Here is a 14169-nt window from a genome sequence, read left to right on the forward strand (position 1 = left end):
CCGTTTATTTTTAACAAATTATTTTAATAAAATATAGCTAAACAAAAGCACTACGACCAAAATTGCTCAAAGCTCGCTAATAGCCCGAATCTCCATCTTTACAACCAAAACTTTATTTATAGATTTGTATTCCAAATAAGAGCGAAAAAGGAATCCGTACGGGAGCGTGTCATTATTCTGTATTAAAAAATTCTGGGTGACGAAATTCTGTAAATTGCAAAAAAATTCTGCTTGAACAAAACACTGCTTTTTTTAAATTCTGCTTTTTAAAATTCTGCTTTCTAAAATTCTGCATTTTCATGGCGTAGCCGGTGTTGGATCGGCTAAGAGTCATTTTTTTAAAGTGCGGCCGAAGGCCGCCTACGCAGAAGGATATACTACGCAGAAGGACATCACCGTGGCGGTAGCCACGGTTATACCACACACCCGGACTTGGCATGGCGTAGCCCAGGGTTATTTTTTATAAGCGCAGCCGAAGGCCGCCTATGCAGAAAGGTGTTCTACGCAGAATTACTGTGCATGGCGCACTTTTTCAAAATAATTATATGACCTCTTTAACATTGTTAACATTATATTTTAATACAGAATTTTTTAATACAGAATTTTGTAATACAGAATTTTGAAAGCAGAATTTTAGAAAGCAGAATTTTAAAAAGGCGAATTTTGTTTTTAGAATTTTGTACACACAGAATTTCGACACCAACCCAATCCGTACATAAAAACAGCTATTAGAAATACTATAGATGATATTGTGACGAATATTAGTGACACTAAGTGATACTCACATCTCTAGTCTGATCCTAAGTAAATGAAGCCACCACAACAATAAAGCAGGCAGTCACTTGTATCTACATAAACGAATCAATCATTATGTCTACACATATGTACGTACACGCAGCGGAGAGAGACGCACAAACACATGCATATATCTTATCTGAGATGCTCCCAAAAGTAGGCAATTATCTGTGGAAGTATCACTCACATATACACGCGCATATGAGAAGCTATTACGTGCATCTGTAGTTATGTTATAGCTGGTAATTTTATAGCTGGTAGCAAATTCTAGAAATAGAAACGCCTAGAAATATGTCAACGAGGAAACCAAAAAAGTATAAAAGAAGCCGCAGCTGAGGCATGAGAGGTCAGTTTGAATTAAGCACGCTATCTGTCAAGCATTAGAAGTGTTATTGTGAAGTACTTTAATAAAGGCCATTTTGCATTATTGAATAGTGGAGTTATTTATTCAAAAGTTTAGTGAATCGAACGTTAGTAGCAGGTTTTAAATAAGCGCAAGTGCACTAAATTCGTTACAATATATTAAATTTATTGTTATTGTAATGCCCCTAAATGTATACTGCATACTTACAAATGAACCGAATGTTTTTATGCCGAGATGACAATGGTTTCAATAAATAACAAATCGATTTTCAAATTTTCATAAAACAAATAAAATAAGTTGGCAGTTTTATTGTGTGTACTTCTTTTGTAGTTCTTATAGAGTTTTGTTTATGTCCCTCATTTGTATTGACGAAGTGAATGTGGCCTCTCTTCTTCTACTTTTAATTTTTCCCAATTTTTTTTTTGATTTTCTTTCTAAAAGAATTAAATTTTCCTTATACATACGCAAATTCGTGAATTGTAAAACAAAGATACGGAAAATATATATATATGTAAACAAATTTATACCTGGAAACAAAAACAAACAGTGGTGTATACACGAGCCAATGAAGATAACATCATATAAAATGGTTTTCCCTAACCAATCCCGAATAAAATGAAACGAAAAGTAAATAATGGCAAGAAAGTGGCAACAAACTGATGGCTCGTGTTGAGCCGTAGGCTGAAAACTGTGTAAATAGTATTTTCATATATATATATATATATACAGTAGGGTGGGACGATTTGTATGGACGAAAGTTAACCGTTAACGCGCCATCGATTTGTCGATAGAATTTGGGCTCAGGAAAAAAAGTTCCATTACGCATACCCAAAAAAATAATTTTCGAGCCTGCGAAAATTCACTTTTTTGACTTTTTTCGACTTTGATTTTTAAGGTTTTTTTCATGACCTACTAAAAAAATTTTCATGTATACCCTGTCCGACCAAAAAATTTCCGGTAAAAACGTTGGCGATAACAATTTTTTGAAAAAAAAAAAAAAAAATTATTTGAAATTTTTACAATCAAATGAAAATTCCTGAGCCCAAATCCTATCGAAAAATCGATGGCGCGATATCGGTTAATAAATCGACCAAGTGTATTATACAGCAACGAGCGGAAAAATAGCAATGGCAAATTTTATTCACTTTTGTCAATTTAATTCTTCTCCTTTTATAGCAGCGAATAGAAAAATATTAGTGGCATTTTTATAAAATTTCGCCAGCTAAAATCTTTTTTTCTTAATTTTCGATATTTAAAACAAAATTTCTATAAATTTTGTAACTAAAACTATGCAAACCAACCTAAAGCGATCTAAGAGGGCTACTAGAACTTCGTGAGAACATTAATGATCTTCCAACAGAGGTGCGACTCAAAAAACCCTCTCTAGAGATCACGGAAGCGCAATTGGCTCTCTGAAAAAGAAAGATGGGAGCTACACTAAGCTGCCGGAAGAAAAATGTAAACTCTTACTTAAAACACACTTTCCGGAATGTATAGCGAGCTCACTTATAATGGGAGGCTTGTCCCACCATTAGTGGTAGAGAAAGCAGCCTATCAACAAAGCTCACCACTTTGCCTGTAGTGCAATGGACTTTGTCTACTTTGAGCGTATTCAAGTCACCAGAACAAGATGGGGTATACCCCTGTCCGTTACAGCAGGGAATAAACCATTTAGCGCCAGCCTTATTCAACCTATATAAGGCACTTCTACTGTTGGGCTGCATTCCAAGCAGGTGTACAGAGGTTAAGGTAGTATTCTTACCAAAGAAGCTGCCCTAGTCGTATCGAAAAACTATCCTTAGTTTGTTTGTTCCAAGGGATATGGAGAACGTTTTGGATAAGCATAACAGGTAGTACAACCTAAAAAAACTTTCTTTGTGTAGGACTAAATTTGCCTATCAGTCACAAAATCCACGAAAAAGGCTATGCCTAGCCTCACGGAAAAACTTTAAAAGTCTTAGAAGTCTAAAAATATAACCATCTGTGCTTTTATAGACATTTCAGACGCTTTCGATAACACGACATATCAAGCTATGATTGCAAGGATATAAGCCCAATGATCATTCGTTGGGTGCTACCCGTGCTATAGAGCGAAAATTCTGTCAGTCAGTTACGAGGGACAACTCAGTCTATTGTGGCCACAAGAGAATGCCCACATGGGGTTGTATTCTCTCCTCTCTTGTGGACCCTTGTCATAGATGAACTCCTTAAGTTACTGAAATCTAATGAATTTGACGCACATGACTTATTAACTTGCTTCACAGGGATGCATGAAGAAATAATACCCGATAGCATGCAACAAGCGCTGCGTATCATAGACACCACCTTTCTATGCCAATGAACTGTCTATAAATTCTAACAAAACTGTTCTAGTGCCTTTTACCCGGTGATGAAAGCTATCCATGCCAGAAAGATTCGTGGATGGCATCAAAATGTGATTTTCAATGGAAGCAAAATACGTTGGGGTTACACTGGACAGAACATTTACGTAGAAGGCTCATCTAGATACTACCTTAAACAAACCTTACTTACTTACTTAATTGGCGCTTAACCGTTTAAACGGTTATGGTCGTCCAACAAGACGCGCCAGTCGCTTCTTAGCTCTGCCAGCTGGCGCAAATTGCTCACTCCAAGAGAGTTGAAATCGTTTGCCACCTGATCCTTCCAGCGGAGTGCGGGCCGCCCTCTTCCTCTGCTTCCATAGGCGGGTTTCTATAAAAAAACTTTCTTAGCCGAAGCGTCATCTTTCATTCGCATAACATGGCCTAGCCAGCGTTGCCCGTGCATTTTCATTCGCTAGACTATGTTGATTTCTCCGTATAGCTAGTACAGCTCATCATTAAATCTTCTTCGGGGCTCGCCATCGCCAACGCGTAGAGGTCCATAAATCTTCATCTAATGTTGTCATGGTCCATGCTTCTGCACCATATAGCAGGACGGGTACGATAAGTGACTTGTAGCGCATGATATTCGTTTGCCGAGAGAGGACTTTACTTTTTGGAACGAAAATCGACACTGATGATGTCACAACGCCGAAACCGGTTTGTCTCGAAACCAAATTTGACAAGGGATGACGGAAAATCGTTCCAATCTACATCATTTATCCACTCTGTCAGAAAAAGAATAAAATAAAAGGAGTCACTTTACTTTTCAATTGCCTACCTAGACCAAAGTAGAATTTGTTGGCAAGAGTGATTCTTCGCTGGATTTCAAAACTGATGCTGTTGTTAGTGTCAATGCTGGTTTCCAAATAAACGAAATTATGGCTGCCAACAATGGCCGAGGCAGGGATCTGCCGACTCTTTGCTTAAAGACAGCAGGTATTTCGTTTTGTCCTCATTCACCATTAAACCCATCTTTGCCGCTTCTTTTTCCAGTTTGGAGTAAGCAGAACTTACGGCGCGAGTGTTCAGGACGATGATATCAATGTCATCAGCACGCTTTTATAGAAATTGGTCCAGAGCAGTTAATATCCGCAGCTAGTTTAATTTTCTCCAGCATCAAATTAAGGAAATCTCACGATAGAGTGTCACCCTGTCTGGAACCTAGTTTAGTTTCGGACGGCTCGAAGAGGTCCTTCCTCATTCTGACTGAGCTGATGGTGTTGCTCAACCTCATTTTACACAGCCGTATAAGTTTTGCGGGGAAACCAAATTCAGACATAGCGACATATAAGTAGTCCTTTTCGTGCTCTCGAAGGCAGCTTTAAAATCGACGAAGAGTTAATGTTTTTCGCGGGTTTTTTTCCAAGACCTAGCGAATTTTGAAAATCTGGTCGATGGTAGATTTACCAGGTCTGAAGCCGCACTGAAAAGGTCCAATCAGCCGATTCACGTTGAGGTTCAATCTTTCGCACAATACACTTGATAGGGTCTTATACGCGATATTAAGAAGGCTGATTCCATTTATGAGAGCATAGAACAGTTTCTTCCATAATCTAAGTACTCTCTGGACATCGGTTAAAAGATCGCCATTTTCGTTCTTACAAGAGTTTGCCCCGGACTTAAAACCTTTCGTCTGTCGCCGAATTTTTTGTGGAAAATTTTCGGGCGTTATTTCTGGTGGCTAGCAGCTCAAGCTCCACGCACTCACGTCTTTCTGCCTCTCTTTTTTTCTTACTTGCTTCCCTTTTCAACTGGCGGCAGCGTTCATACACTCTTCTCATTGCGCTCGCTGTAGGCAGCGTCTTTTCTTTAGGTTTGCAACGCGGCGTTCTTCATCGTACCAGTTGTTTTTCCGTTGTCGCCGGTAAGCAATTTTTTCCAAGGCGGCAATACGAAGTGCTTTGGAGATATGCTCGCGCTGCTCCTGCATTCTGTTGGGTTGACTCTTGTTCTCAGAGAGCAGGTGTGAGTGTCGAGTTGCGAAATCATTGGCAGTTTGTTGTGATTGCAGTCTTTCGACGTCTAGCTTTCCTTGTGTTTTTTGTTCCTTGGTTTTAGCCCCGCAAAGGCGCGTACGTATTTTGGCTGCGATGAGATAATGGCCTGAGTCGATGTTAGGTCCTCGGATCGTGCGCATATCTAAAACACTGGACGCATGCCGTCCGTCTATCACAACGTGGTCGATCTGATTGCGTGTATTGCAATCGGGGGACAGCCATGTAGCTTAATGTATCTTTTTATGCATGAACCTTGTGCTGGATATGACCATGTTTCGAGTACTTGCAAAGTCAATCAGCCTCACTCCACTAGGAGAAGTTTCATTGTATAGGCAGAACACACCTTCACCTTCTTTGCTCACCCTGGCATTAAAGTCACCAAGCACGACTTTAACCCCTTGTTGTCTGACGGTAGTCTCCAGTACCACTTCTGATTTTGCTACTTTAAAAGCAATCAGTAAGTTTTTTACATTATGCAGACCAACGGTACTTTAAAGTAAAAAACATAGAACATATATAACGGGATTTTTATAAAAATTCGTGGATTCTCTGCTTTTTATGCTCATTGCAAGTAAGTGTTTTCCATAGTGCGGTCACAAATTAGAAGTGGTGTATTATTTTAATTATATCTTGCTAAATTCTTAAAATATCTCTATTAAATAAAAAGAAAATATAAGTTTTGTGGATTTGGTATTTAGTTTTGAAGACACAAAGAACTTTACTGTTTTTGTTTACCAGTGATCTTTGATTTTCCGAAGGAGACTTGTAAGTACCGTCGGGCTCTGCTGTCCTTGCATTTTCTGATTTTTATAGCACAGCTTTTTACAAATACTAATGGATAATGGCTGGAGTCCGTGGAAGATTTTTGTCAGAAAATGAAATTGCTTCCATTTTGGAAGAAATTCCAATCGATAATGAGCAAGATACGGATATCGAGAGTGATGATGAAGATGAAGAGATTACTTTACCGAACGAGGAAGATCAGTTTTTGATTGAAGTCCCAAATCAAATTCAGGAAGAAGAAAATGAAGAGACAAATATATTGCTAGAAAACGAAAGAAGCACAGTTTTCGAAGAACCATTGCGAAAATGGAAAAAAATTGATAAAACCACCGTGGTTTCACAATTTGATTCTGCAGAGGGACCAATAATTGGATTTTTTGACGATATGGAAACGCCAAAACAATTTTTCCTATCTTATATGGAGCCTATTGTGGAAGGAATCATATTTCATTCGAATTTATATGCGGTACAAAAAAACAAAACCTTGAATTTACAAAAAAGTGAATTTCATGCATTTGTAGGCATAAACTTTTTTATGGTCTACCATAACCTGCCAAGTTATCGTCATTATTGGAGTACTAGCGAAAATCTGGCTGTGCCCATAGTACCAAAAACCATGTCCCGAAACAGATTCGATTTAATCTTACGTTTTTTGCACGTAAATGATAATTCTAAAATTCCGGAAAACAATAAGGATCGACTGTTCAAAATTCGCCCTATGATTGAAGGTCTGAATCAACGTTTTCTTCAGGTATACCATGGAACGAAGGAGCTATCAGTTGACGAATCTATGATTCTTTTCAAAGGTAGAAGTGCTATAAAACAATATTGCCCTATGAAACCAATTAAGCGTGGTTACAAATTATGGTGCATGGCGGATCAACGCGGATACATCTGTCAGGCTACTAGAATTTCTACAAACGCAGAAAGTTTTTGCTTGCGGTACAGTACGAGGAAATCGAAAAGGACTTCCTTCAAACATGAAAGCGGACAAGAATATGAAAAGAGGCGAGTTCGATTCACGAACAACTATGAACGATGTAACTTTTTTTAAATGGATTGATAACAAGCCCATACTGTTGGCTTCCAGCTTCCATGGCACTGAGAAAAGTACTGTCCAGAGGAGAGATCGTAAAGGTCAGGCAATGCAAGTTCAATGTCCAACTGCAATTAAAGATTATAATTCATTCATGGGTGGCGTAGATCATGCAGATCAGTTGCGTTGTGCATACGGTATAGGCAGGCGATCAAAAAAATGGTGGCATAGATTGTTTTGGGGGCTCTTGGAAATAGCTTTCGTTAATTCCTACATTGTATATTGCCGAAGTCATGATAAAATGACTCTTCTAGAGTATAGACGATCCGTTGAACAAGGCTTAATGACGCAAAAAGATGTTGCCAACAAACGCAAGTTGAGTCTTACACCAACACCCTCAAGAAAAAAACGTCGTGGAAAAGGTGAGTCAGTACCAAAAGATGTCCGATTAGGTAATTTGGGAGTACATAGGCCAATTTTTGGAGAAAGTCGAGGAAGATGTGAAATGTGCAGTAGAAAAAAATTCAATCAAAGCCGCATTCGAAATGTCAACACTGCGGAATATTTTTGTGCTGTAATGACAAAAAAACTGTTTTTCCGAGTAGCATGGCATTAAAGCATAAAAATATGAGCTTTTCAAGCCCGAAGGTACTTCTGAGTACCATATCCTTTTTTTATACTACAATGTCCTTGAAATATTTTGTTTATTTTTTTGGTTAATATTTCATGCCTTTGAATAAAAATATACTAAAGCATATAACATAAAAGCCTTTTTTCTTGGTTTGGTCAACAAGGGGTTAATATATACCCCTGCGGGTTAGGGGGTCAGAATATACCCGCGGTAGATATGCCTGTCGTCAGAGGCGACTAAAATACCAGATTCAAGGGGTTGTGTAGCGCAAGCCTTCAGGTTGCCAGCGCAATATATAGCTTCTCCAAACCCAAATGTTAACTTCACCTATCCGCGGCAAATCCTGTTTCACTAACAGACGAGGCTCTGGCGACCCCAAGCTCCTCATGGAACTTGGTGGTGGGGGGGGGGGGGGGGGGGGGATGGGCTGAAGGTTTAATGTGGTCACAGAAATCGTTCCCGAGATGGTCGGGCTAGCACCTTAATGGTGCTGTGTTACCGGAGCGTACCGGATCTGTATCCGGCAAAGGACCATCAACTCGATAACACTCCCCAAAGCCTTCGTTTAGCGACCTTATCGCTACAACAACAACGACTTTTATATCATGGTGGGGGCAGCGCTTGTATGTGCGTTCTAAACGTTCACAGAAAGCATCTTTCACCTCATCGTCTTTCCCTTCTGTCGGTGCATGGGCGCAGATGAATTATATATAAACAAACCTCTACAGTAGATGTCACAATTTTTAATCTTCTTTCTTCCTTGCTTCCAACGCATTTCTTGGATGGCCATGATGTCGGATTTTCCTTTGACGAGGAAATCAACCAGCCGGGCATCTGCACCAATCCCATTTAGGGAGCGGACGTTCCAGGTGGATGCCCTCAAATCTTGTTGTTGCTTTTCATTGGAGTGTGGTTTGACGTAGCTGGTCCCAAGCCCAGCACACAACCCGCTCAGCGGGGATGAAAATATTATTTGCACGTTTATATAGCGAGCCGCTTGATCCAAGACAGATGGCCGCTTGCAGTCGCACGTCGTTGCGGACAGACGCTGCCGATGAAAAATCCCACAGCTAGCCCTTAAACCGAGTATGTCAGAGCGGCCTAGCGAGGTTGTCGCTTTCGGATGTTCAGTGGGTCCCCGGGGGTTACTTGGCCGCAAGCAACCAGAAGTAGTGTGCTGCTTGAACCACATGCAAAGCAAACAAGAGCTTTCTTCACCTGCACTCGACTCTATGGTGAAACATGACAAACTGGACATTTAATACTGTTGTGCCAATATTCACTTATTCTTCCTTAGTTTAGTGGCCGAAGACCACACAGAGAACAGCAAAAACAAAATTAAACAAACTGCATCTACAACTTTTTTTATTGGCATAACGGGTGCCATTACTCAGAGGTCTGGTTTACGGATGGATCAAAATTTGATAACGAAAAACGGGAGCTGGAATCTATGGGCCGATCTTCAGGAAATCCATACAAATAGGATGCTACCCCACTATTTTTCAGGCAGAAATCCTTGCAATAGAAGATTGCCGTAGAGAATGTCTACGAAGACAGCCAGTCAGTCTTACGTGCCTTGCAGTCTTACGCAATTATTTCTAAGCTATTGGATGAATGCGTTGAAGCCCTAAATTAGCAAAAAAAGGTTTTTTTTTTAAATGACTCCAGGGCATCAGGGACATGCTACCTAGCCAAGCTGGGTGCTGTAGCGACATTCTATATAACAGACAATAGATCTAAATAAAGGTAGCAGTGCAACGAGGACTTGTAATAATAACCCGCCATACAATGTGTGAGGCATTTTTTTTATATGGAAGAAGGTCTGAAAACTGAAGTCTTCGGAAGAAAATGTCAAAAATCAATGCGAATTTCGAGAGGCCAATGATTTGTACTTTTTATACTCAGCTGAGCAGAGCTCACAGAGTATATTAATTTTGTTCGCATAACCGTACCCTGTAACGGCATAAACTAATCGAGATAGATATAGACTTCTATATATCAAAATGATCTGGGCGAAAAAAGAAATTCATTTAGCCATGTCCGTCCATCCATCGATAACTTGAGTAAATTTTGAGGTATCTTAATGAAAGTTGGTACGTAAGTTCCCGGGCACTCATTTCAGATCGCTATTTAAAATGAACGATATCGGACTATAACCACGCCCACTTTTTCGATATCGAAAATTTCGAAAAACCGAAAAAGTGCAATAATTCAATACCCAAGACTTATAAAGCGATGAAACTTGGTAGGTGGGTTGACTTTTGACGCAGAATCGAAAATTAGTAAAATTTTAGACAATGGGCGGTGCACCGCCCACTTTCAAAAGAAGGTAATTTAAAAGGTTTGCCAGCTGTAATTTGGAAGTCGTTGAAGATATCATGATGAAATTTGGCAGGAACGTTACTCCTATTACTATATGTGTGCTAAATGAAAATTAGCAAAATCGGATGACGAACACGCCCACTTAAAAAAAACAATTTTAAGTAAAATTTTAACAAAAAAATGTATATCTTTACAGTATATAAGTAAATTATGCCAACATTCAATTCCAGTAATGATATGGTGCAACAAAATACAAAAATAAAAGAAAATTTCAAAATGGGCGTGGCTCTGCCCTTTTTCATTTAGTTTGTCTAGAATACTTTTAATGCCACAAATCACAACAATTTACCAATCTTTGTGAAATTTGGCAAGGGCATAGCTTCTATGACGGTAACAGTTTTCTGTGAAAATGGGCGAAATGGATTGAAGCCACGCCGAGTTTTTATACACATTCCACCGTCTGTCCTTCTCTTGGCCGTTAAGATGATAACGTGAGTAAACATCGATATATTTTTACTAAACTTAGTTCACGTACTTATCTGAACTCACTTTATATTGGTATTAAAAATGGGCGAAATCCGACCATGACCACGCTTACTTTTTCGATATCGAAAATTTCGAAAAATGAAAAAAATGCCATAATTCTATACCAAATACGAAAAAAGGGAGGAAAAATGTTATTGGATTCGTTTTCTGACGCATAATAAAACTTTGGAAAAAACTTTGTAAAATGGGTGTGACACCTACCATATTAAGTAGAAGAAAATGAAAAAGTTCTACAGGGCGAAATCAAAAGCCCTTGGAATCATGACAGGAATACTGTTCGTGGTATTACATACATAGATAAATTAGCGGTACCCGACAGATGATGTTCTGGGTCACCCTGGTCCACACTTTGGTCGATATCTCGAAAACGCCTTAACATATAAAACTAAGGGTCACTTCGTTTTGAAACCCTCATTAATACCTTTAATTTGATACCCATATCGTACAAACACATTCCAGAGTTACCTAGGTTAATTCTTCTACATGCTGATTTTCCCTTATTTGTTTGTAGTTTTAAGTTCCTTCCATTCATTTATTTGAATGAAAGACTACCTTGGCCCGGCTTACTTAGAAGCCATAACGCCATAATTAATTCTTATTTTATGAAATCTTTCAGATGTCTAGCTTGGTTTCTTTAAGAGAAGTTTGATGTCTTCATACTGCTGTACAGTTGATCCACCAACACACAGTTAATACACTAAGGCCAGAAGCATGTGCGTTGGTTTCTGCGTAATTGAGACCACTATATATTTAGATATATTCTGATTTGATGGTTTACTCCAAGTATGATAAATGCTTTTAATTTAACCTTTAGTCACTTCGATTCCCGCACTATCCGCCATTTTATTCTCAACCACCTGAATATCGTCCTTTTATAGCACGCGGTTGAGTTGTGGGGCAAAACGAACTTGACGCGACGACGCTACAAAACGAAGTGTTTCCCTTATTTTGTCTTTAAAGCTCTCAGATGAGTATGTAATGTTCGGTTACACCCGAACTTAGCCTTCCTTACTTGTTTAGACTGAGATTTCGAATTTCGTTTCTGAGACTAGTTTTCAGTGTTCAGTTACAAGATTTATAGAAGTTTTTTCTTAAAATATCGAAGAAAAAAGAATTTAACTGACGAAATTTGAAAAAATTGGCACTGCTTTTTCTTTGTTCGTTGCTATATATAAGAACAATGCTAGTAAATGAGCAGGTGTTTGAATTGCAAAAAAACAAAAAACTGTAAAGCTGTGCCTACAAAATAAAATCCCACTTGACGGCTGATGTTGTTTTTGTGTTAACATTGCTTCGCCCCATTCAATGGGCACGACCACTCACAAAATTGTCATCAAAGTCCTCGAACGGGAGTCCAAGGAAACTGACAGTGTCAGTGGGGGCGAATCATAGTGGAATCGGTGTTAGAGGCGTAGGCTCCACATTACAATTGAAAAGATGCTTGGTGTCATGTGGGGACACATCGCATGCAGGACATACATTACGTATGTCGGGGTTGATTTTGGACAAGTAAGAGTTTAACCTGTTACAGTATCCAGAAGGAAGTTGGACCAGGGTGACTCGTGTCTGACTTGGCAATGTGCTTTCTTCTTCTGCAAGGGTATTATATTGCATATTATATAACAGTGTTCATTCGGCCCGTCCTGGCAAAAGCGTTTACCGATTCTGTGTGAAAACGAGCCCACTTGATGGCTCGCTTAAAGATTTGGGTATGATGAGTTCTTTGGTAGGTATTTTCTTTTCGGATTTTTTCAATAAATAAATAAATGTAAGGCGCGTTTACCTCCGAAGAGATGGATGGCCGATCTTCCCTCCCAATTTGCGTCGTGCTCTTTTTAATTTTTTGTAAACATCGGCGGGACGAGATCTACTTGTTTTATGCAGACGACATCTGCATGGCAGATAAGTTTTCACTGAGATCTTTTCGTGGCAGAAAAACACTCGCAGTGCTTGTTAAACACTGTCGACGGGTGACTCCCGCTTTGAAAAATGTTATTCTAATTGAAAAACCTTGTTTCTAAAATTTTGATATTGCTTTGCCCGGTGTGGTAGGCGGAGCACGCTACCATCACAACACGGCGTATTTTTTACTAAGCTACAAATATGTATTGTAACGAATTTTGGGGAATTCTGCTTATTCCAAACCTTCTGCTAACGTTCTAATTGCTTAACTGTTAAATAAATAACTCCAATATTCAATAATGCAAATTTGTCTCAAAATTGTCTTCATTAGACTACTTTGAGAGTACTGCACAATAACACTCTTACTTCACAACCACTAGCGTGCTTAAATCAAAACTGAATACTGACTTCTCAGCTTGCGCTGCTTTTATACTCTCCGTTGCTTCATTCGCATATTTCTACTAAAGTCTAGACGTTTCGCATTCTAGAACTGCTGTATCTCCTGCTTGATAATTGAGCTACATATATGCGTGTGTATGTATGACTGATGACTACATCTGTGTGTGTGAGGAATCTCTTCGCTGCCTTGTACATAAGAGTGGCTGCTTCATGTTTTTGTTGTTGCGTGATTATTAACTAGACTAGTGATGACAACATTCGCCAGAGTATCTTTTCGTACATTTGATGTAAACAAAAATTAATGCTTGCATATATCTCACTAGTGTGAGTTATTCTATGGATGATTTTTTTTGACATTGCGCATGGCGAACGATTTTTTTTGTTTTATTTATTTAAAAAAAAAAAAAGTTTTGGTTTTGTTGAAGCAAATGAGAAAGAAAAATTTCAGTAAAATATGTATAGATTTCTTCTATAGAAATTGAGTTTCCACACAAATTAAGATATTACTTGTTTTGTAAACAGAAAGTAATAACAATTTTTTTTCTGTCGACATAATCGTATATACACACATACCTGTATCGTTAAACCAAAACAGTCATCACCAAGGAGAAGTTATGCCACCCTGTGGGCAAAACCCTATTGACTCCGCATGTATTATAATGGCCTTCTATAGTCTGAACCCCAACGACTATTGTTTATATCAAGAAAACAAGTAATTCAAACCAGTTTTACACTTACTAAAGGGCTTTTCAACGCATATCTCTCTACTTGATTGACACTGATCTTCCTTGTCTTGTATACCACAAAGACTACGGCTTTGATTTCATTTTCATTCTCAGCCATGCTCTTACAAGTGTGCATTAGCGTGCTTCATTCGCGGCAACTAAATCTTTTGCACGCATCATCATCACAAATTCTTAACAACGAATGCTAGCTAACCCTGCTTCCCGATTACCGACGCCAATTGGGAGCAGCAGGAGATGTCAAACCTTGTTCCAATTGCCTTTTTC

At 38.9% G+C, this 14169-nt stretch overlaps 1 protein-coding gene across 6 annotated transcripts in view; it reads left to right on the plus strand.

Moving 5' to 3' along the window:
* Positions 1 to 14169, plus strand: part of Corin (corin serine peptidase) — a 215946-nt gene that overhangs the window by 61821 nt on the left and 139956 nt on the right. The gene's annotated exons all lie outside the window — the stretch shown is intronic.

Source organism: Eurosta solidaginis, chromosome 3, assembly GCF_040869045.1.
Source record: "Eurosta solidaginis isolate ZX-2024a chromosome 3, ASM4086904v1, whole genome shotgun sequence".
Lineage (NCBI taxonomy): Eukaryota > Metazoa > Arthropoda > Insecta > Diptera > Tephritidae > Eurosta > Eurosta solidaginis.